Raw genomic sequence first — 23,547 nt, forward strand, 5'->3', positions numbered from 1 at the left:
TTCCCACCCCCCCCCCCCATTTTAGGAACTATTACTAAACTTTTCTTAATTTAAAATATAATAACTCCAGTTGCTACAAATTTTTCACCAGTTGCTAACATACAGGAAGTTACTCTCTGGCTCAGAAATAAATCTATCTTTCTGATCAGTGGCCTTGTTTATCTTTGACTCATTCATATCTTGAAGATTCAAAGGATGGCAGTGGTATCTATAAAGAAGAATGGTGGTTCTTAACTCCAGCACACACATTGATGATACAATTATGCATGGGCTTGGCATCAGTTATTAAATTGTGATAGTGTAATTTTCTGTACTTGGTAACTCTGATTCCACGTCTTGCTCTTCTCTTGAAAGCAATGATTTTAAAGGGAAAATCTTAAGTCTTCTCTCATTTAAAGAGATAAATCATTCATATACGTTACTTGTAATCCATCTCGGATCAAGTCAATCCTAAAGGAAATCAACCCTGAATATTCATTGGAAGGACTGATGCTGAAGATGAAGCTTAAACACTTTGGCCACCCTGGTTGACTCATTAGAAAAGACCCCAATACTGGGAAACATTGAAAGCAGGAGGAGAAGGGGACGACAGAAGACGAGATGGTTGGTTGACATCACCAACTCAATGGATGTGAGTTTGGGCAAGCTCTGGGAGATGGCGAAGGACAAGGAAGCCTGGCATGCTGCAGTCCATGGGGTTGCAAAAAGTTGGACATGACTGAGCGACTGAACAACAACAAACCTTAAGTACCACAGAAGTAGATAGAGAACTATTTAATACAAAACTCAGATCATTGTTGGTCTTATACAAAGGAAAAAAGTCAGTTTACTCTCTCTACGTAACACCTGGTGACATTTTCCTCTTTGTATAGGTTTTGGGTCTAGTTGAGTGGTGCGATGGGACAGCTCAAGATATGTAAGACAGGAGGATGGGAGGGGCTGCTCTAAAGTGCTTTGCAGTAAAGATAAGAACCAGTCTTACTATTAACAGTAAGTGTGCCCCATAGACTAATAGTATCAACATCACCTGGGAATTTGCAGAATCCTGGATCCCATCCCCAGATCTTCTGAACCAGATGATATGTTTTAAGAAGATCCCCAGATGATGTGTGTACATAGTAATATTTGGAAAATGTTGGACTACAGAAATTCTGGAGTTAATACAAACATTTCCAATCCTGTGGTTTAGGTTCCCTGGCTTTTCTTACAGGAGAAAGGCAGAAGTCTTCAGGCCATTAATACTCCGGGAATTTTTATTAAGGTCTCAAATAGGAAACAAGATTCTTGGGGCAAGGATTTTAGATCAACATTAAAAACTGAGCCATTGGAATCACAGATTAATAGAGACACGAAGTTATCTTGAGAACTTATGTCACGTTTGCCCTTCTTTCTAGACATATTTTTGTTTGTTTATTTTTCAAGGTCTTCAGGACTACATCAAAGCTTCCAAGTCAGGTCTATAGGTGGGTTTCAGGGACTAACATGCACTGAATATAAAATGTGACTGTATATTTCTGTTTTTCTAAAAGAGAGTTGTTAGTGTCCACCAAATTCTCAAAGGAGCTGCCCCTAATTAAGAACCACTGCTGCTAAGTCACTTCAGTCATGTCCAACTCTGTGCAACCCCATAGACGGCAGCCCATCAGGCTCCCCTGTCCCTGGGATTCTCCAGGCAGGAACGCTGGAGTGGGTTGCCATTTCTTTCTCCAGTGCAGAAAAGTGAAAAGTGAAAGTGAAGTTGCTCAGTCGTGTCCGACTCTTCGAGACCCTACGGACTGCAGCCCGCCAGCATCCTCCATCCATGGGATTTTCCAGGCAAGAGTACTGGAGTGGGGTGCCATTGCCTTCTCCATAAGAACCATTGGTACATCTTATTTCCCTCTAAATCTTATTTCATTGTGTCATTCCTCAGAAGTTAAGTTTTTTCCTTAAAAAAAAAAAATCAATTTGAGACATAGCTTATTTTAACTTTCATTCCTTTTGTTTCATTATGGACAGCATATGGTCAGTACCATAAAAAGAAACCTCAGACTCAGTGCTTTGTCTTTTAATCAGTAGTCTAGGCAAAATATTTTCAATGATGAAACTCTTTCTAAATCATTAAATATTAAAGGTCAACTTAAAGATTCTGGAAAACCTGTCCCTTTGTGTGTGTGTGTGTGTGTGTCTCCCAAGAGTAACAGGGCATACATTGATGAGTTCCAAGTACCACCCTAAATTCTAGCCCATTCTCTCCTTATTCAAAAGGAAGTGGATTGATTATTTCAAAGAACGAATTTATCAGAGAAAAGGAGAAAAATAAAGAAATGACGAACTCTGTTTAGAACCATTTGGAACAATGTAAGTAATGTTATGCTGATTTTATTAGGAAAAAAACTATTAATACATCTTGCTTAAAATAACTCTTGTCAATTTAGCACCGTAAATTAGAATTATTTTAGAATAATACAAAATATGTCTTAGTCATCCCATTATTCTAGCATTGTAGTGGATGAAGTGGAAAATGTTTTTAGGCTTTGGAATGAAGCACAACTCCTGTTTTATTTCTCACTCCACCTCTTACCTGGGATAACCCCCCAACCTCTTTGTTCTCCGGTTTGCACGCCAGTAAAAATGGCAAAAACCCTGTAATACCTACCTGTTACAGTTGTTGTAAAATGTAAAGAAAATGATGTATATGAATTGACTGGTAGAGTGGAGGGCACACCATCTCTTTTTCTGAGGTGGGGGTTGGAGGAGACACACACAGACACACACCAACACACACACACACACCATTTCCCTTCAGCATTTGTCATGGCGCTGCTGCACACCTAGTGTATTTGCTATGTATGAAACACACCAAAGACGTTTGGATGTCTTCGGGCAGTTGATTTTAAGGCTGAAAAAGCCAGCAACATTTGGAACCACATCGAGTCCAGTCTATTCCCACTGCCTACCCACTGAATGACTAGTTAATAAAGCCCATGCCAGTGTGCATGTTGGATACAGGAAAAAACAAGTTCACGACCAGGGAAACCCAGCACATTTATTAAATCCCTGTCCAGCCATGCAAAGAGAGCTAGGATCTAAGCAGATGTCCAATTGAGACCCAAATTGTGGGTGTGTATTTGTGTGAAAGGAAAACAAATGCAGATTATCTTCATGGCCACTACTTGCCCTCCATGAAACTATCTGAAATGAGAGTGACCTGTTGTAAGGAAGACATGTAAACACATATCCAACATCCTGAAATAGGCATTAATAATGCCGGGGTGTATTTTAAATTATTTTAGAAGAGGAAGCATGAAAGGATCGTCTTATTCTCTTTCTGGCTATTTTATAAATCTCCAATATCTAATCTTTGCACAAATATATTCGACAGCAAAACTTTTATCACAAGGAAAATTTTCCAGACAGGGTCCTAACCTCCCTTCTTTCCTGCTCAGTTGCTTTGTCTCTTGTTTTCCCACAATTAAAAAACAAACCAAAACAACTCTGTGAGATCATTTGCTTTGTATCGCCTCTTCTAGCCTTTCAGGGACAACACTGGGCCATATTTGTCTTTGTTTTGCCAGCCTGGCCTATCTCCAAATGCATGGCAGATCCTCTACAGATCCAAAAATGAATACCCTGTGCCAGCATTTGCATTTCTCAAACTTCCTATCCCATGTTGGATGTTCCATGAAAAAATCGAGAGTCAAGTTTGAGGAAACTTGGTGTTAAAAAAGTTAATTAAAAAAAAATACATGCCTTCTCAGAAATTGAATATTCTAACACACATTGTACTTCCCAAACATTTCTGACCTTTGAACTTCCTTTCACTTTTCTGGAGTTTAGCAGGGCAAAGTTTTCAAAACTCAGCTCTGATCCAGACAAAAGCAGTTCACACATTCAGCAGCAGTTCTTTAAGGCTTTCTAAACTAGTGTGTAAGACCTTTCAACAAAACACCAAAAGATTCACAAGTACCAGATTTTCAGCAATATTTAATACAGTGGAATACAAGCACAATGAAACAATTTAGATTCCCCCTGCCTTGGAGTACACTGTAATAGGATTTCATGTAGGCTGGATATGAATCTGACTAATGCTATTTTACCTAACGTAAGCCAATACCAAGGGCAAAAGAAGGGAAATGTTTGGCACAATATTTTGTCAGACAATGGTGTCAGCATTGCAAATAGTAATTACAGTTCTAGACATGTACTATATACTTTCCAAAGAGCTTTCCCTCACCATCCTGGGAAGATGGTCTGAACTGATGGAGTGCACTGAGAAAGGTGACTGTGTGAAACAGATCCTTGCAGGTGGATCTTCTTACATTAGGTTTCCTCCTGGTTCTTTTCTAGGTCACCTGAGTCTTCTACCTTCCCTTTGTTTTCAACTTTCCTCCTTTTTCACTCTCATCCTCCTCAGAATCCTCCACTCATCCACCTCCGACTTTTCCCACTTTTTATTATATTAGGGCTTTTATTGTTTAGTCGCTCAGTCGTGTCTGATTCTTCTGTGACCCCATGGACTATAGCCCACAGACTCCTCTGTCCATGGGGTTCTCCAGGCAAGAATACTGAAATGGATTGTCATTTCCTCCTCCAGGGAATCTTCCCAACCCAGGGATAGAAACTGTGTCTTCTGAATTGCAGGCAGATTCTTTACCACTGAGTCACCAGGGAAGCCCATCTGGCTGGTAGATATCGTTAAACCAACACATAGAATATTAATTTAATTGAAGATTTATATTAAAGATATATCACAATGCAACATAAGCACTGGCCTACCAGAGCTGAGGGTGACCAGAGGTTGGGAGTGAGGCCTAGAAAGTATCCCACTCCCTGAACACTGAATCCAGGGTCAGGGGATGTCCACAGGTAAGGGGCCAGGGATATAGAAGGGACGCTGGAGGGGCCACAGGGTAATAGCTATTTATTGCTAGCTCAGGGGGCTTCCCATGTGGTGCTAGTGTTAAGGACCCATCTGAAAAAGTCAGAGACATTAAGAGACGTGGGCTTGATCCCAGGATTGGGAAGATCCCCTAGAGGAGGACATGTATTCTTGCCTGGAGAATCCATGGACACAGGAGCCAGGTAGGCTACAGTCCGTGGGGTCACAAAGAATCGGACACGACTGAACCGACTTAGCACGCACACACACCACTGCTAGTTCTGAGCTGTATCCCTGTTTAATAAACCTGGTCATACCAGCACATACCAGATGCATGTCAATCCTACATTCAATCACTTTTTTCTGAATGCCTACCATGTGCCAGGCATTTTGTTAGACCTTGAAGATAGGGTCAGGAGCAAGATTTTTTATTCTAGTATCAGATTCCCTAACAAAGTGATCAAGAGGCAAATTAAAATGAAGTTATGATTATTTCTATTTATCTAACATAAACCACCCCAATCTATAATTAGGTTTGGGTAAAAAGGGGAAATAAGGGAAAAGGAGGTTAAACTTGGGAGTGGAAGAAAAACAAAATTACACTTAAGTGGACAAATAGCCATCCTGTGACATCATTTGAAGACATTGCTTCACTTTTGGAAACATCTTTGCTTAAAACCTTTTCTTAACAATTTTTCATTGCTTATTCAATTTACACAACCATGGAAATTGTGGGTGAACACGATTGCTGAACATGTCTTTAATTTAAAAAGAAAAACAATAATACACCTTTTAGTGTCTATTGTTCTTAATTGGAGTATAAAAAATAATGAATTTGTTGTAGCCTATTTGCTCTGAAGTTATAAAAATGTGGTTATTGCTTATATAAAACATAATATTTTAAAACTCTGTTTTTAGCATCTGAAATATACATTGATACTTTATCTCACTATCTCTTTTGAAGAAGAAAAACTAATCACAGAGCTCCTTCTTCTAGGCAGAGTTCAAGATCCAGTCACTTGCGATCCTCACAATAACCTTATAAAACTATAATCCTAATTTTAATAAGAAAACTGAGGCTCAACCTGGTTATGCAGCTTAACTAAGATGACACTGGGGAAAAGTAAGCATTCTAACTGATAAATCTCATAATTTTAAGAAACCTGATAAGTTCAAATTTTCTAACAAATTAATCATGATGCCTTAAAGTCTGTGAAATCAATACTCGGTATCATCTTGTGTGTCAGTCACTCAGATGTGTCCAACTCTGCGACCCCATGGACTGTAGCCCACCAGGCTCCTCTGTCCATGAAATTCTCCAGGCAAGAATACTGGAGTGGGTTGCCAGTTCCTGCAGTATCATCTTACATTATCACTAATTGAACAAATCACCATAAGAACAAAATTGAGATGCAATATACACATAAGCAATTCACTGTATATTTATTATGTTACAAGACACTCTTCACCTGAATTGATTTTAGAGTTGAAATGGGTCCTAATATGTATGAAAGAAATGTCAAAGCTTCTTAAAAATATAATCCATTATATACTGCAGATCTAACATCAGAATAAACTTTCACTGTCTAATATGAGTTCAAAGCAATCTAGGCCTTTTCATTCAAAACAATACATCCCCAGAAGAATGTATGTTTAGCCCCAACACAAGATTCTATCTCATTTGTCTGCTTTTACTTTCTCTTAAGAACTAGTGCTATGTTCTTCCCTTGTGGTCTAGTGACTAAGACTTCGCGCTCTGTTGCCCTAAAGGCCCAGGAGCAAGCATCGAGAATGAAAACAGAACACGAAATCTGGTGCAATGGGTCTGGGGACCTGCAGCCCCTATTGGACTGAGGTGCAGAGTCCACTCTGAGTCCAGCTTTTATTTCTAACTGCAAACTACAAAACTTTCTTTGATCTTTCTTTCCCAAGACACTACACTGACATAGTCCAGATCTCCTTGTTTTTACCCCAGGCCATTCCCTTCTGGGATAGTCTCAGGAACAATCAGCAAGTGCGTAGGCAGTGTTCATACCTAATGCCGACCCAGTGTTCCAAGGTCCATGCCCAGTCATACTCCCTTCTGGGTCTGGCCTTGGGGTCTGTAATAAGGCTATTATTCTAAGAAAAACGTGAAAAATAATCATCAACACAGTTTCTTGATATATGCTATTTTTCCAGGTGCTATTTCTATGAAATTTCTCAAGGCTGTGAAAGTACATTATTAGCAATTCCCACTACAGCACTCCCAATGCAGGGGGCTTGGGTTCAATCTCTAGTCAGGGAATGAGATCTCACCTGACAAATCAAGAGTTCAGATGCTTTAACTAAAGATCCCACGTGCCCAAATGAAGAGTGAAGAAGATACATGATGCAACTAAGACCTGGCACAGCCAAATAAATTAATATTTCTTTAAAATAATAATATAAAAAGCCCTAGGGCTAAACCTCTAGCTGTGTATGTAAGTATTCGCTCTTAGCTTTAAAAGTGGACTGTCCTTGCGTGGCAGGTTTATCCTCTGCTTTCAATAGGCTGTTTTTACACCCTTTTCCCCGTACAGATCACTTTAATCACTTTTAACAAATTCCTTAAACAGAATGGGAAACTTGACATGAAACAGAATAGGAAATAAAAATGGAAATAGGAAAATAGGAAATAGAGGAAAAATAGAAAATAAAAATTTTTATGAGAAAAACACAAAGATGAAATTATGTATATGTAGGTATGTGGGCTGGAGAAGGCAATGGCAACCCACTCCAGTACTCTTGCCTGGAAAATCCCATGGACCGAGGAGCCTGGTGGGCTGCAGTCCATGGAGTCTCTAGGAGTTGGACACGACTGAGCGACTTCACTTTCACCTTTCGCTTTCATGCATTGGAGAAGGAAATGGCAACCCACTCCAGTGTTCTTGCCTGGAGAATCCCAGGGACGGGGGAGCCTGGTGGGCTGCCATCTATGGGGTTGCACAGAGTCGGACACAACTGAAGCAACTTAGCAGCAGCAACAGCAGGTATGTGGGCATACTGTTTATATAACAAGCATACAGTTTTCACTGTGGTTTAAAAGGCTAGATCTAAGAAGATAAGGGGAGGGAATAATAGGGACAGCAAGACAATTGATATTTATAAAACAACAAAGGGTATGGGCTTGGTCTCTGAATTCCAGAATGCATGAAACTTGAGTAAGGACAAAATAAAAAAAGGCCATTTGTGGATAAAATCAGTGTGATAATAACAATTATAATATGTAAAAGTCATATTGTTGCTGTTTTAGTCACTAAGTTGTGTCCCACTCTTTTTCAACCCCATGGACTGTAGCCCACCAGATTCCTCTATCTATGGGATTCTCTGGGCAAGAATACTGGAGTTGGTTGCCATTTTCTTCTCTAGGGGATCTTCCTCACTCAGGCATCAAACCTGTGTCTCCTACATTGGCAGGAGAATTCTTTATCCCTGAGCCACCAGGGAAGCTCTACTACCAGTTTTCAAAGCTATAGAGTGATTTATATTTTATTGTCTTTTCAAGGGTTTCCCTCGTGGCTCAGAGGGTAAAGCGTCTGCCTACAATGTGGGAGATCTGGGTTTAATCCCGGGTTGTTCAAATGTTAAATGCCACAGAGGTGTCATTTTGACAACTGAATATTTTTGGTACTATGCGTGGCCATAAATGCTTGTTAATGAGTTCTAGTTAACAGAATGCTGAATAAATGAACTTTACTAAATATTAGGGTGAATCAGTTTTTATTCTAGTTTTTAAGTTGGGTAGAAAGGTGTATTTCTTTATACATACGGTTGTAAACTAGTGAAAGTTTAAAAACTTCAGTAGATGCAGTCTGAAAAACGAGATGCAAAAGATATGTAATTGAATTCATAAATTTGAACTGGGATATGATGAAACCTATTCAAGGGAGAGTTCAAGTTTTAAGAAAAATAACAGGAACACCACCAGAGAGGTAAAGCACTGACCTGAAAGTATCCATTAGCTTGTGGTAGCAGTTATTTTCTTATGTTTAATCTCTTGAAATTGTGTATAAATACCCATTATGCTTCCAAAAGGATTTAAAGAGAAAACTGGATACATAAAATGATTAAATTGTATACATTTCCTAAAGGAATATTTTTTGGGTTTGGCCCATAATGAAAACTTGTGAGGAGAAAGGAGGAATATTTTGAAATTAAATCCTCCTAACCAAATTAATTCTAATTTTCTCATTTTATTTAAGTGCAGCTGAACAATAAAAAATTAAAAGTAATTATTGATACATAATGAATATTAGTGGTTTTTATGTTCTTTTTAAAAGTATCTTAGAATTAATATGTTAAAGCCTTCTGAATATAAATTAAATCACTGACTTGATATTAGTTAACCAACTGTTAATATATTTTTCACTTGTTGAGATATTAATGTCTTTGGCATTTAGGAAAAGTATAGCTTGCTAATTGATACATCATTCTTTTTCTCTGCTGCTGCTAAGTCGCTTCAGTCGTGTTCGACTCTGTGCGACCCCATAGACGGCAGCCCACCAGGCTCCACCGTCCCTGGGATTCTCCAGGCAAGAACACTGGAGTGGGTTGCCATTTCCTTCTCCAGTGCATGAAAGTGAAAAGTGAAAGTGAAGTCGCTCAGTCTTGTCCGACTCTTAGCGACCCCACGGACTGCAGCCAACCAGGCTCCTCTGTCCATGGGATTTTCCAGGCAAGAGCGCTTTTTCTCTACCGGTATACAATTTCTGGTTTCCTAAGCTAAATGCCTTCTCAGAATTATGTTCTCATACTTCGTCTTGTCATCTTATTTTAAATATAACCCTTTAAGAAACACTTATGCTACAAGTTCAATGTTCAAGAGCTCTAATTTTACAGTCTTGGAAAACTGTAGATGGAATAGGCCCAAACTAACATCAACTCCTTATGAAAATGGGATTTCTGTATATGTATGGAAGAATATCATTTGCACTGTTTCTTCATATATTTAAATCTTTTAGAGATTATCCTGGATTCTAACATCTCTCAAAATTTGGACATTTTTCCATTTTCATTTCTGTTGTTCAGGGGTAATTTTTATCAGATGTGATCAAAATACCTCTCCATATTTGTATCAAATACATACATTTGTCTCCTGCTGTTATTTTTGGAAAAATAAACCTTTTGCTGATCTGAAATGAGAGATTGAGAAGATTGCCTAGCTTTTCAATGATAAAATAAGAGAATAGAAGAAAACCCAAGTAAGGGACTGGGAAATGGAACTTAAAATCTGTTCAAATACTATTGCATTTCACATTCTGCTCTTTAGTATTTATCTCTTTACCACCACCAACACTCAAGCCATCCCTCCTCCCAAAATCTTAAAGATAAATGTTTTCCTTCAGAAAATCAGAATTTAAAACTGCTGCCATCAACAGAGGATTCTGAGAAACATGAGAGGGGTCCCTGGTCTGGACTAGAGGAGTGAAAATAAGGTAAAAGGCAAAGCAGAAGGAAAGAGGATGACACATCCTAGAAAGTAGAATGCTTTGGCTATCGGATGCAAAGAGCCAACTCATTAGAAAAGACCCTCATGCTGGGAAACTTTGAAGGAGAAGGGGACAGCAGAGGACAAGATGGTTGGATGGCATCACCGACTCAATGGACACGAGTTAGACCAAGTTCCAGGAGATGGTGCAGGACAGGGAAGCCTGGCATGCTGCAGTCCATCCGGTCACAAAGAGTCAACGGAATGGAGGGGACTGCGAACAGGTGCACAAATGGTAGACCAGATGGAATCCTAGAGATGAGAACATTCCATTAGTACTTAGTTACTCACTGGCAACTTTGATATATATAAAGTATATATTATATATGTAAAAATGTGAATCTTGCCCTATACTAGAAACTGGCTAAAACTACAGAAATGTAATCAGGGATTCCCAACTTCACTTCTAGGTGGTGGGCACATTTAACCTAGGTAAATAATGGTTAACAGTGTTTTCTTTTATGTTAAAGATGTTAAGAGTTAAAGTTGTGTAGTGGAGAGACCAAAAAAGACTGGTGAAATTTGGGTTCAATTAGAATTCCACTTGGCTTTGTCCCCAGACACTTCTCTCTATAACCAGTGACAATACTCATTTGCAATTTGGGCCTTGTCATCACAGCCAAACACACAAAAAATGATTTCTTTGGAATAACTTAGATTTTAGAGGGCGATTTCAGAGAGAAAAATCAATGTAGCTTACAGCACAAGTAGATTACTAGCTGTTACAAAATTCTCTTTGTAATTTCTTTTATAACTTTCTATTTTATTCACTGTAGATGGAAAAAATACAGGCAGAAATGCTTTGAATACAAAATATACCACGGTACAAAACTATTTGCTGATGAATTTGGTTCACTCAATTATTTGGAATAGAATAAGGGGAAAATTGAACTGAGGAAGTCATAGAAATTATTTTATTTAATCGTCTCATTTTACAGATAAGGAAATAAAGTCTGATGAGATACAATAAATTACCTGTGGTCACAGAGCTAATAACTGGTAAGACCCCCTGTCTCCAGGCTCTGCATTCTAATTTTTGCAACACACTATTTTTTGTTGTAGCATTTGTATACTTAAAATGATACCTTTTAGGCATTCAGTTCAGTTCAGTCACTAAGTTGTGTCCAACTCTTTGCAACCCCATGGACTGTAGCACACCAGGCCTCCCTGTCCATCACCAACTCCCAGAGTTTGCTCAAACTCATGTCCATTGAGTCGGTGATGCCATCCAACCATCTCATTCTCTGTAAACCCCTTCTCCTCCTGCCTTCAATCCTTCCCAGCATGAGGGTCTTTTCCAGTGAGTCAGTTCTTCTCATGAGATGGCCAAAGTATTGGAGCTTCAGCTTCAACATCGGTCCTTCCAATGAATTTTCAGGACTGATTTCCTTTAGCATTGACTAGTTGGATCTCCTTGCAGTCCAAGGGACTCTCAAGAGTCTTCTCCAACATCACAGTTGAAGAGCATCAATTCTTCTCTGCTCAGCTTTCTTTATGGTCCAACTCCCACATCCATACATGACTGCTGGAAAAACTATAGCTTTGACTAGATGGACCTTTGTTGGCAAAGCAATGTCTCTGTTTTTTAATACGCTGTCTAGGTTTATCATAGCTTTTCTTCCAAGGAGCAAAATGTCTTTAATTTCATGGCTGCAGTCTGAAATCTGTGGTGATTTTGGAGCCCAAGAAATAAAGTCTGTCACAGTTTCCATTGTCTCCCCATCTGTTTGCCATGAAGTAATGGGACTGGATGCCATGATCTTAGTTTTTTGAATTTTGACTTTTAAGCCAGCTTTTTCACACTCTTCTTTCACATTCATTAAGTGGCTCTTCAGTTTCTCTTCACTTTCTGCCATAAGGGTGGTGTCATCTGCATATCTGAGGTTATGGATATTTCTCCCAGCAATCTTCATTCCGGCTTGTGCTTCATCCAGCCTGACATTTCGCATGATGTACTCTGCACATAAGTTAAATTTCATATGCTGTACTCTACACATAAGTTAAATAAGCAGGGTGACAATATACAGCCTTGACATAATCCTTTCCCAGTTCGGAACCAGTCCGTTGTTCCATGTCAGGTTCTAACTATTGCTTCTTGACCTGTATACAGATTTCTCAGGAGATAGGTAAGGTAGTCTGGTATTCCCATCTCTTTAAGAATTTTCCAGTTTGTTGTGATCCACACAGTCAAAGGCTTTGACATAGTCAATAAAGCCAAAAGGAACAGACCAAGTAAGTGGCTATCCAGAGATGGCATACAGGTAGTATATTATGAGAAGTGGCAGATCATGGAGGACTTCTCTGAGAGCCATTAGGTCCCAAGTTCTTTGGAGTAGAGATATTGTGTTATTTATTTCTATATTCCCAGTGCCAACAACATATAGCTTATTCAGTGGCTTTCTTCTGCTGACATACAGTAAGGAAGTAAGACAGTAGAAGGAGCATAGTCCAGGTTCAAAGTGAGAAAATCTGAGTTGATGGATGAATGACAAGACAAAGCTAGAAAATAGAAAACACTGAAAATATCTTTAATTTCAGAGGCATACTGGAACATTTAGAGGCTAAAGTCATGATACTTGGGGCTTACTTTAAAACAATTGAGCAACGAGAAAATAAATGAAGGAAATATGGTAAAATAATAGCAATTATTAAGGTAAGGTGATTGGTATATGGGAGTTTATTATGATATTCTCTCTACTTTGTAGACTATTTGCATTTTTATGATAAAGCTAAATGTAATATTACATTTTCTCATTTCAATACTGTCACTGTTCCCAATTCTTTTATAGGAGAGAGAGCACCAGTTTGCAAATGTGAACCATCTCTGAGCCTAACTTTCTTTGCTGGGTCCACTTCTGTCCACTATCAGCAAGGAGTGTGAGGGTGATTAATCCGTTAAGGCAGATCACAAAATTTTTATGCTGAACTTCACCCAATAGGTGATGTTCAAATATGTGACACTTTCCTCATACTTGGCCTCAGAAGCTTGCAGACTTGAGGTAGAAAACCTACCGCTCCGGGGCCTTTCTAGAAAAGGCACTATAATTGCATCTACTTTCAGATTGTTGTTAGGATCTAGAGGATAATGTGTACAAATCACTCAGCACCTCGCCTGCAACAGGGTGAGCACCCAGTACGCATTAAGTATTTTTAGCAGCAGTCAAAATTGAAAAAAGGAATGTATTCAACTTCATCGGGAATCTCCACAGAGTAGTTGAGAAAAATCCCCACTTAGCATAACTCAGTTTTCTCACCTCAAAGGCATTGTGTGGGTCTTTCTCTCTGAACAAATGGAAGTTGTTTTTCTTTCCATAACAACATTAATTCTTTGGATTAGAGAGTGAGAAGGCCATTGGATGATTTCTGAACTCTGACTAAGCAGATACAAAGGAGATGATAAAAGCTGGGTTTGTTGAGCAGGTCTTGCTCATTCCAGAATGATGACACAAGTTTGGGTTAAGGATAGTGAAGATACATAAAGCGGTTGTACTGACATTTCAACTCAATTCTTTAAGCCATGTTTATTAATGCCCTGACTTCTGGATTCTCAGGCAACTACCCTCTCTCTGTGTGGAGGATGTTCATTTCAGAGGTGTGCCTTTGAGTGAACTGAAAGGACCCCGAGGAGAATGCCTGTCTTTCCTGCCCCCAGCCCCTCCTGTCCTCGGTAAATCTAAATGCAGGGCTTTCATCTTCTCATCTCTCAGCTTAGGTCTCCTTTTGTTTGGTGATGCCCTGTTAGGTTGCTTTGTGTTGGTTTCTCTGGGAGGCCTGCCAACCCCAGTCTCAGAAAATGTTCAAAATGATTGAGATCAAACGCTTTGAGACAGTGTTACATTTCCTTTTCTTCCCCAAGCTTGTCTTTGTTTAGTCCATGCCCTGTTTTGTCTTAAATCTCTCTCTCATGTAGTGCCTCTACAGCCAAAGAGATTGCTAGGTCGTAGAGTCATACTCTTTGAATTGATCCTAAGAGTCATCAAATCCACCTGCCCAATATAGGAATCTCTTTCACAATTCTAACCCACACTTATGTTAAAATATGAATTGCACACACTTCATAAAAGGGAATTCATTACCACAAAGGGTGTTAATTTCATTTTTAACCTAGTTTTTAGAAATTTCTCCATATCTTTTAAGAAATAGAACTGCACAGAATGTCTATGTGATGAGTAGCTATCATATTCCCTCTTCTCTTACTTGTCTTTTCTTTATCAGATTAACCCCATTTTCTAAGCATTAAGGAGAAATTAACTATACAAGTAGAAGGTAGCCAGAAAAATAGACAGATACACTTCATGGAATTCATTCAACAAATGGCCCAAAGTATGGTTCAGAAACTGTACTACATTATGGGGATATATACTGAATGTTTCCATTCCCCCCAAATTCATATGCTGAAATTCTAACCTATCAATGTTGACAGTGTTAGGAAGGGGAATGTTTGGGAGATGATGTGATTATGAGGTGGAGGAGCTTTCATGAATGAGATTAGTGCCCTTATTAAAAAAAGTCCCCAGAGAGCTCCCTTGCTCTATCACAGGACACAGGAAGAATCGTCCCCAAACACTGAGTTTGCTAGTATCTTGATCTTGCACAGCTCAGCCTCCATGGCCTTAAGAAATACATGTCTGCTATTTATAAACTTTTGGTCTGTGGTATTTTGTTACAGAAGTCTGAATGGACTAAGACGCATAATAAGACTCTTAGCAGTGTCCTCACAAAGTTTACCATCTAGCAAGAAATACAGACATTAGAAAGGCAATTAACCAAAGACAGCCACAGGGTAAAAATGAAAGTGTATAACAGGAGCACTTTTCCTAGGTAGGTGGTCAGAGAAGTATCTCTGAGGAAAGAATATTTGATCTCAGACCTGAAAATATTTAGGAATTAGTCAGGCAAGAAAGTATGTGTGTGGAGGAGACAGAGGTGAGAAGGGGTGAAATAAGGTATTCTAGGCTGGGTGGTTGGTACTTGGGTGGTTCTGAAGTGAGGAGGAATTGAGTATATTAAAGGGAACATGAGAGGTTAGAACTTTGTGAGCAAGGGATGGAGTCTCATGAGGCTGAATCTTATATGGTTTTGGACTTTATTATGAGAGTAATAAGAAATGAAGGGGGAATTTTAATTTGATAAGTCATAAGATTTCCAGACATTATACCACTTCAGCCCACCTGTCTTGGACAGACTCTAGTTATTCACCATTCTGCTTCAGATGTGGTGCAAGGCATTAACCACATGTGCTATGCAGGGTCTGATGAGTTCAGACTGGGCTGGGCTGTAGACTCCTCTGCCCTGGATATCCTAAATGGTGTTATTTGCTCAGATGGCCACTAAGTCATGGCTTATTATATAAACCCTGTGGTCTAGTAAACCAATGCCCTGTTTGAGTTGGATTTTTGACCCTAGGTGGACTACAAGGGAACCTTATGCCAAACAGGGATGTCAAGGATTAAATTCATATTCTCTTTCTGCATCTTATTTAATCTGTATAATTTGAGTTTTGCTGTCATTTTGATTTTTCTTCTTTCTTCCATAATATGTTTCTTATTATAAAAGCAAACTTGTAAAATATAGAAAAACATGGCAAAAATAGAAATCATCAATAATTAAATAGAAATAGCTACTATTATCACTGCTATTTATCTTTCTATAAGTATCATTTTCTACACCTGAGATCACATTGTGTTGTATTATAGCCTGTTTTTTTCCATTATTATTAGGTCATAAGAATTTATTTTCCACTGTAATTAAATGGTCTTCATATGTGCTTCTTATTTAAGGATGTTTAAGCTTCCTGATATTTTACTTTACAAAAGAATATTTTTATATTTAAATATTTGCTTGTATTTCAGAATATTTCCTCAGATTAGAACCCTACCAACATATTTAAAACTTCCTTGATACGTAATTACAAATTGCTTCACCAAATCTGCTGACTAAATTTATACTTCTACCTGCGCTGTATATTTTGAACAAACCATGCTAATTAAGGTCTTCCCTTGTGGCTCAGCTGGTAAAGAATCCACCTGCAATGTAGGAGACCTAGATTCGATCCCTGGGTTGGAAAGATCCCTTGGAGAAGGGAAAGGCTACCCACTCCAGTATTCTGGCCTGGAGAATTCCATGGACTATATAGTCCATGGGGTTGCAAAGAGTCGGACATGACTGAGTGAATTTCACTTTCATGCTAATTAATAGGAGAAAATTAAATGTCATTATTATTTTAATTTTCATTTGTAATTATTAATGACATTAATGATTTAAAATTTTGTCATAAGCCACTTCTATCTCCCTTTGGATAAACTGTATCTTTTTTTCCTATGTATGCATAGTGATCTTACTAAGTTTCTTATACATTTGTGTAATCCTTTTTTATATAAGGATTTTAATCCTTAGTTTTCCATAGTTCCCATAAATATTCATCTCAATCCATTTGGAAATTTTAATTTTGTGATATAATAATATAGATAAATCTTTAAATACAGCCTTTTCTGTGTACATACCATTTGAGTGTTATTGTAGTAAAAAGGAAAAAACCACAGAGGTTTCCTTGCCTGATTTACTTTCTCTTTCAGTTTGACATGAGCCTAAAAAAAAAAAGAAAGTAAAGTAAAAAACAAGCTTTCATGGGCTTCACTCTAAATAAATCTTATATAAATCCTTTCAAATGCAGTTAGAAATAAGTCAGGAAGAATCTTATTTCTCTAATAAAACTAAAGACTTAAAAATGTAATTGAGGGTATGAGTTGGGGCCTGCAAAGATTGTATTCCAAGACTTGCCTTAATATTTTATAGTGTGCATGTATTTCATTGAAGACAGAAAAAATTAATAAGACTCACATAATTCTTTTCTGGTACATGGTAATTACTCAACCACCATCAAATAAATGGAGTTAACTTATTGTTTGTTGTAACTTTTATTTAAATTCTAATCTTAACCCAGTTCTCCTTAGGAAGGACTTTGAGATCAAACTGTTCCGAACCTACTTTCTAATCTATAAAATGAGGATAAAAATTTAGACTAAACACCACAGTGTATGTAAAATACTGAGCCTAGAGCCATCATCCAGGAGACGGTCTGTTAGTGCTACATGTCTCTACTCGGCCTCTCACTCCTGTCTCAGGGTAGGAAAGATTCTGTAGTTCTTGAGAAAGAACATATGTGTATCTGAGTGCGGGTAGCCTACACTGGCATAACCCCAGTAGCATGTCAGGCTATCCAAGTGGAAAAATAAATGCTAGCTGAATTTTGCATATTGAGAGTCAACTGTGCAGCTAGTATTGTGTGAGGCACTGGTCATACTGAGAATAATAGAACTCACTGCCTGTATTCACAAAGGAGTATTGGAACCTTTTGAGTAAACACTGAGAAATGCTGATCAAACTAATTTACCACTAGGTCCAGCTTTGCCTATTCTGCTGCTCCAATTTAAAATTTCCCTGGAAACAAGAAATGATCACACTGACCGCCTGGCACTGGAGTATGGGGGAGATCAGCTCTGCACATGTACCATGTGATAATCCAGAAGAATCAAAGAAAATAACGTATTTATTTAGTCAACTAAGTAAGGAGGCAGGGTACAGCACCCCACGGTACCATCTAATGTCAGAAGAAGTGGTTTTCATGTGATTCTGATGAAATATTCCAGTAAAAAAATTCAAATAATAAAAGTAAGTCACTTGCTCCCAGAGGAATTGTTGACTCTTTCTTGTACAGGGCATATTACTGACCACATAACTCCGTGGGATTTTCAAGTTTCTTGGGACAACACTGCTTTTAATAGTAAGTAAAACAAATTTATAAAAATTCTTATGATTCACATTTTTCTTATACAATTCTTTTTTTTTTATTTTCAAGCTATATATTCTTAAAGTTTCGCAAAATGGAGACATTTAATCTTAGAGAAGAGATTAACCTTTTATCTACCTGGTTTGTTTTACTTAGTAGGATAGGAACATATGTACTATAACCTACAAAATATATGATATCAACTGCCAGCATAGAAGTCACTGAATCTTTTTTACAGGCAGTTTTTTCTCTTAAACTAGAAGAAATCCTAATTTAAAGAGTACATGTAAAAGAAAAAGAGAACTTGTGCTCATTTCTTTCAATTTGTGTGTATCTAATGTTTCTCCAGAATTAAGTATAAATAAAACAAATTTTAGATGTGTTTTTGTTTATTATTTCCAAAAGATCTGACTCAAACACATTAAATAATTTCAGATGGAAGCTCTTTATTCCTAAGTCTCTTTATTCCTTTATTCCTCTTTATTCCTTAAGAAACCATCCACTTAAATATCAGGTGAGTCTTTGTGCTTCCAAATTATATTACCACTATTCAATTAAAAATGTGGTAAGTGGACTTTTGTTACCACCTTGGTAACACTCTTGGCTTCTTCTCTCTTCGCACCTAATTATTTACTTGACTTTTCAGGGAGCTATTTGCACAGCCTAATGGGCAACCCATCATCAGTTAAAGTCACCTGTCTGGTTCAGAAGTGTTGGATTTGAGGGAGATCAGGCAGAATATAAAAATTGAAAAGAAAGGACAGGAAGGGAAAAGAGAAAGGAAGAGAGAAAAAGAAAAACAAAGAACAGAAAAAGAAAAAATCTTAGGGTAATATAGATGTGTTTTCATTACTTTGGATATTTTCTGAATCTTCTGCAATGTAGTTCATCACTGCCCCAGCAGATTTATTTTCTCTCAAGTCTGGGTTGTAGGAAGTTTAAAAAAGGCACTGGAAAGTGATAGAAGTCTTCCATCCTGGTATCTTCTAAGTATAGGCAGTCCATGTCCAGTCATGAGGCATTTGCTGGATCATTGTCATTTTATAAGTTAAAGCCAAGGGAAACACTCACGCAAACATCACTAACACCCTTAAGGCAACAACCACTCTGGAGATTGTGCGTTGAGATAGGAATTATTATCATTTTCTACCCCTGGTCTTTCTGATCACTTGTATGCCTTTCAACATACAGATAGGTCCGAAGGAACATACATGTGATTTAACCTTATGATGTGTAGGTAGAATTGCTTGGTACACACAGAATTCAGCTCAGGTGCTATGTCTGGGGGAAAAACTATTTTAAGTGATTTAGAAAGAGTGCTATAAATCTGAAACTGATTTTAATAGGTTCTAAAGTGTAGCTATAATTTGAGTCACATATATAATTTTGCTTGCTATAATTTCTAAATATTTTATTTTGAACTTTATTAATTTGCTTCCTTAGTTTTCAACTATTCTGATAAACATAAAAAGGAGTGCCAACAATTCCTCTTCTTTCTTACTATGTTCTTTCTACAACTTGGTTTCTTATTTAACTTCCTGTAATTCACCAAAAGGCCAGGAATTAATTTTATATAATTTATTTGGAGTGTGTGTATATGTGTGTTTGAGAGAACAAGACATAGAAAGAGAGAGAGAGGATCATCAAAAAAGGCTGCCTTGGTAGTGTTGCAATAAGTAGAGAGAATTATCCTTGGACACAATTGTGCTGTTAAGCTGCTTTTTGGGTACAGGGGTCATAACAACTTTTTAGAGAGTAGAAAAACAAAAAGTGAAAGAAAAGTAGAGTTTCCTTGTGACAGAATTATGTCAGAACATATATGTTTTGTACATTTATCTTTGCTGCCATAATTTAGTTTATAATGAATTTTCATATTTATTAATTTCTATGGTATATGCCTTGCACTGGATACATAATAAGAATTTCTAAACCTGCAGCTTCTTAGAGGAAAGTGTAAAATTATTAAATGTGTTCACATAAACTTAAAAACATACTATTTTGGTCTTTATTCTCTCGGCTATAAAGAAAAATGTTAAATTCACATTTTTTTTCCTCCACAGCTTTGTCTCTGTCCCTCTTTCTACTGTTCTGACTTCCAGTGTGGGGTAATGTGTTTGTGGTTTCAGTTGCTGGCTATGTTCAGGGGCTTTCAGCTATGCATGAGGAACAACAGAACAGCTTTTAGTTAAAGGTAACTATATACCAGTCACCAATAGCCGTCAGCATTTTGAGAGGTTAGACTTTACCAGGATATCCTTGAATGCTGGATATTGAAAAGGAAAGAAAGCAATCTATAAATGTGCATAAAACTGTAACTGTGATAAAATAAAATCTTTAGGAAACGTTTCGTTTATTTCTCATTCAATTTGAGGGTAGCTCCATTTTGTTTATAATCATAATGCTTTCTTAATCAACCTGGACTTGCTTTCTTTAAGTATTCCCCTTCCCTTCTGGCCTTGGTGTGCCTTCGAGTCTCAAACAGGAAGACAAACTCTAAGGATGTGAGATAAAAGGAATAGCTTCTTCTCTGTACGTGCTGAAGTACGTTTAAAAAATGTTTGAACAAGTCCTCAAAATCTGAGCCAAAAAGAAAGAAAGAAAAGGAAAATGATACAGAACAAAAGAGTAGAAGTTTGTTACACACACGCAAATGCACATACTTGTATCTTTGGAGGTTCTTGGTTCTCTGGTTACCTTCTTACCCTGAAAATTATGTTGGCATGTTTTCTTCTGAAAGCCACATCACATCACAGATCTGATACTTGTAATGTCAAATATTAGCTTTAATATATAAGACACTGTATGCCTTTTAAACAGAAACAGTTTATAGTCATACTAAGAGAAATTTCTAAATTTCCTTCTTAATTTTACAGATATGATAATAGAAACACTAGTGATTGAATCAATACAGTTGATTGCAACTGAGAGTTGTTTTCTGTGTAAAGTCCTTAGCCATATCTACTCTGGATCTGACAGCAAAAACAGTAGATAATTACTCAGACTCTGGATCGAGACTGCCTGGTTTCAAATCCTGGCTCTGCCCCTGGAAGCTACATGGCCTTGAGCAAATTGCTCAACTTCTCTACCTCAATTTTTCATCTGTAGAATGGCCAAACTAACAGTACCTATTTCAAAGGGTGGTTGTGAGAATTAAATGACTCGAAAGATGTTTAAAATTGCTCCTGGTACATAGAAATCGTCAATAAATGTTAACTATTATCATCAGTCAATCACCTCTGCAGTGCTTGGGAGCTCAAACTGGACATTGTTTTTTGGGAGGAAATTGATGGCTGCATATTACTGTATATTCCACTAGTTGCTGTTATTAGAGGAAACATTTAAAGGCTATTGACCAAGGAGGGAGTTAGCCTTGTGTAGTTGGATCCTGCCAGTTGTAGCCATCCCAGACCTGGCTGCCCACTTCCCTGACTCGCCTGGCCTTCTTTCACTTTTGCAAATCTGCTCCCTCATTTTTAACTTGGGGTTTTAATCATTTACATTGATTAGCCGTTTGGCACCTCCTCTTTCTGTCTGCTTTGTCTGTCTCTCAAACGATGATTTCCAGCTTGCTCTGACCCTGGTATTTAGCTCCTAAGATGTCCTCAACACCTCCGTGTGCATCATCCTTCAATGCCTATTTTGTCTCATTCAGCCTTGCCTCCTCTTTTTCCAGCTCCCTGCTCCAGGGCTTATGGCAGAAAGAGGCCTTAGAAAGCATTGGTTTGGTAGCTTAATATTCAAACCCTAGGAAAGGCACTCCTTGGTTTCATAGAAGCTACAGAATGTAGCAGTGATCCACACATTTTAGGGTACACCAGAATTATTTGGGGTGTGTTTAAAATGCAGATTTCTGAACCTTTTTCCCAGAGATTCTGATTAAGTCTTTGATGGGGCTGATGAATTGGCATTTTAATCCACATGCTAGGTGCTTCTGAAGCAGACTAGTCTAAGAAGCTTAATTTGAGAGACACTTGACTAAATTTCTGTCCTTGAATATATAGTCTGCTATATTGGCCTTTTCTACAAACTCTTCTCTTGCTTTCTGGAAAACACTGGGTACCGGGCCCACAATTATGCCTAAAAATAAATATATAGTGAAAAGGAAGAGGGTGCAGAGATAGCATTTTCCCCAGGGTTAGAATTTTTTCATGCCTCCCAATTCTTACAGCAATAAGTTAGTTGGCCAGTAATATACTTTTATCCATATCTTACCTTTCAGAAGACAGAAAAGAACCCATACTTTTCCCAAACTACACTTCCATATTATTCTTAAAGAATTATCTATTTACCCCTTTAGCATTTCAGATATTTTCAGAATGATCACTTACCCCTTTAGAAGAATATGCAGCCAGAAGATTTGGGAGAAAACTGAAATGAATTCTCTGAGCTATGATTCTTGAGTCAATTCTTCACTCCAATTTCCGCACCCCCTCTTTTAGGCATCTTCATACCCACATGCCTGAATTTGAGCCTTATGTCACTACCACTAACCTCAAGCCAGAGGCCAAGAGAGAAGAATAGAGCTTTCTTCACCGAGCAAGGCTGAGTAATGCCATAGTCTCACCTTCCCTGGGGCTCAGTGTGCCACTGTAGCCCAGCCAACTCTGGTCTTTTCTGGGAGTCGTCCAGCCCCAGCCTCCTGCTTACATGACCTGAGTGCGCTATCCTTGCCAGACTTTGAAACTTCTATCTATGAAGCATTTAAACTACACGGGCAATGCCGAAACCCATTCTTCCTTCCTGGCTTCTCTGGTTTGGTAAGTCTTCCTTTCCGTAACACAGTCGTGTGTGGAGCATAATTTGATAGAGCCTGGCTCTGTACTAGAAAAGGAAAACATGGTCTCTGCACTCCAGGAGTTCATCAGCTAGCCAGGAAGTCAGAAAAATAAAAGGCTCAAGTGCATGGTGAATTGAGCCATAACTGAGGATGGGCCAAGTGCACCAAAGTGTTGTCCCACACTGATCTGTGATCGACAGTGTCCTTGGAGCCTTTGAGGCTCCTGGGATTCAAGTACCACAGTCACCTAAGCTCTCTCTCCTCATGACTGAGGTCCTAGGTCTCTAATGCATAACCTAAGTCTCACCTAATGGCAGCATCTTCTAAGCTCTTCCTTTACTGTTAATAAAACATAAAAAGCGCTTCCACCTCCCCTCCATAGGAAATTAGTTTTTCATCAATTGAAATCCTATAATACTTTACCTCAGCATTCCTGTGGTGCTTACCAAAGTTTACCTTGCATTATGGCTATTTAAATACATGCTTTCTCTCCCTTCCAGATTAGAGATTCCCTGAGAGCGTGGACTACTCACCTCAGTGCCTTGCGTGGAGCACCATACATAATTAATTAATGCCTAATACATATTTGAACAAGTGAATCAACAAGGACA

The 23,547-nt window shown here is 38.2% G+C and overlaps 1 long non-coding RNA gene across 1 annotated transcript; it reads right to left on the reverse strand.

Annotated features, from left to right (window-relative positions):
- Window positions 1-9,539: 9,539 nt before the first annotated feature.
- On the reverse strand, window positions 9,540-22,917 carry LOC104998241. Its single transcript, XR_826426.1, has 3 exons — window positions 22,488-22,917; window positions 16,874-16,957; window positions 9,540-10,622 (listed from the first exon to the last, which is right to left on the reverse strand). It is a non-coding gene; the product is annotated as an uncharacterized LOC104998241 (long non-coding RNA).
- Window positions 22,918-23,547: the final 630 nt, after the last annotated feature.

Source organism: Bison bison, unplaced genomic scaffold (genome assembly GCF_000754665.1).
Source record: "Bison bison bison isolate TAMUID 2011002044 unplaced genomic scaffold, Bison_UMD1.0 scf7180017864326, whole genome shotgun sequence".
Classification (NCBI taxonomy): Eukaryota; Metazoa; Chordata; class Mammalia; order Artiodactyla; family Bovidae; genus Bison; species Bison bison.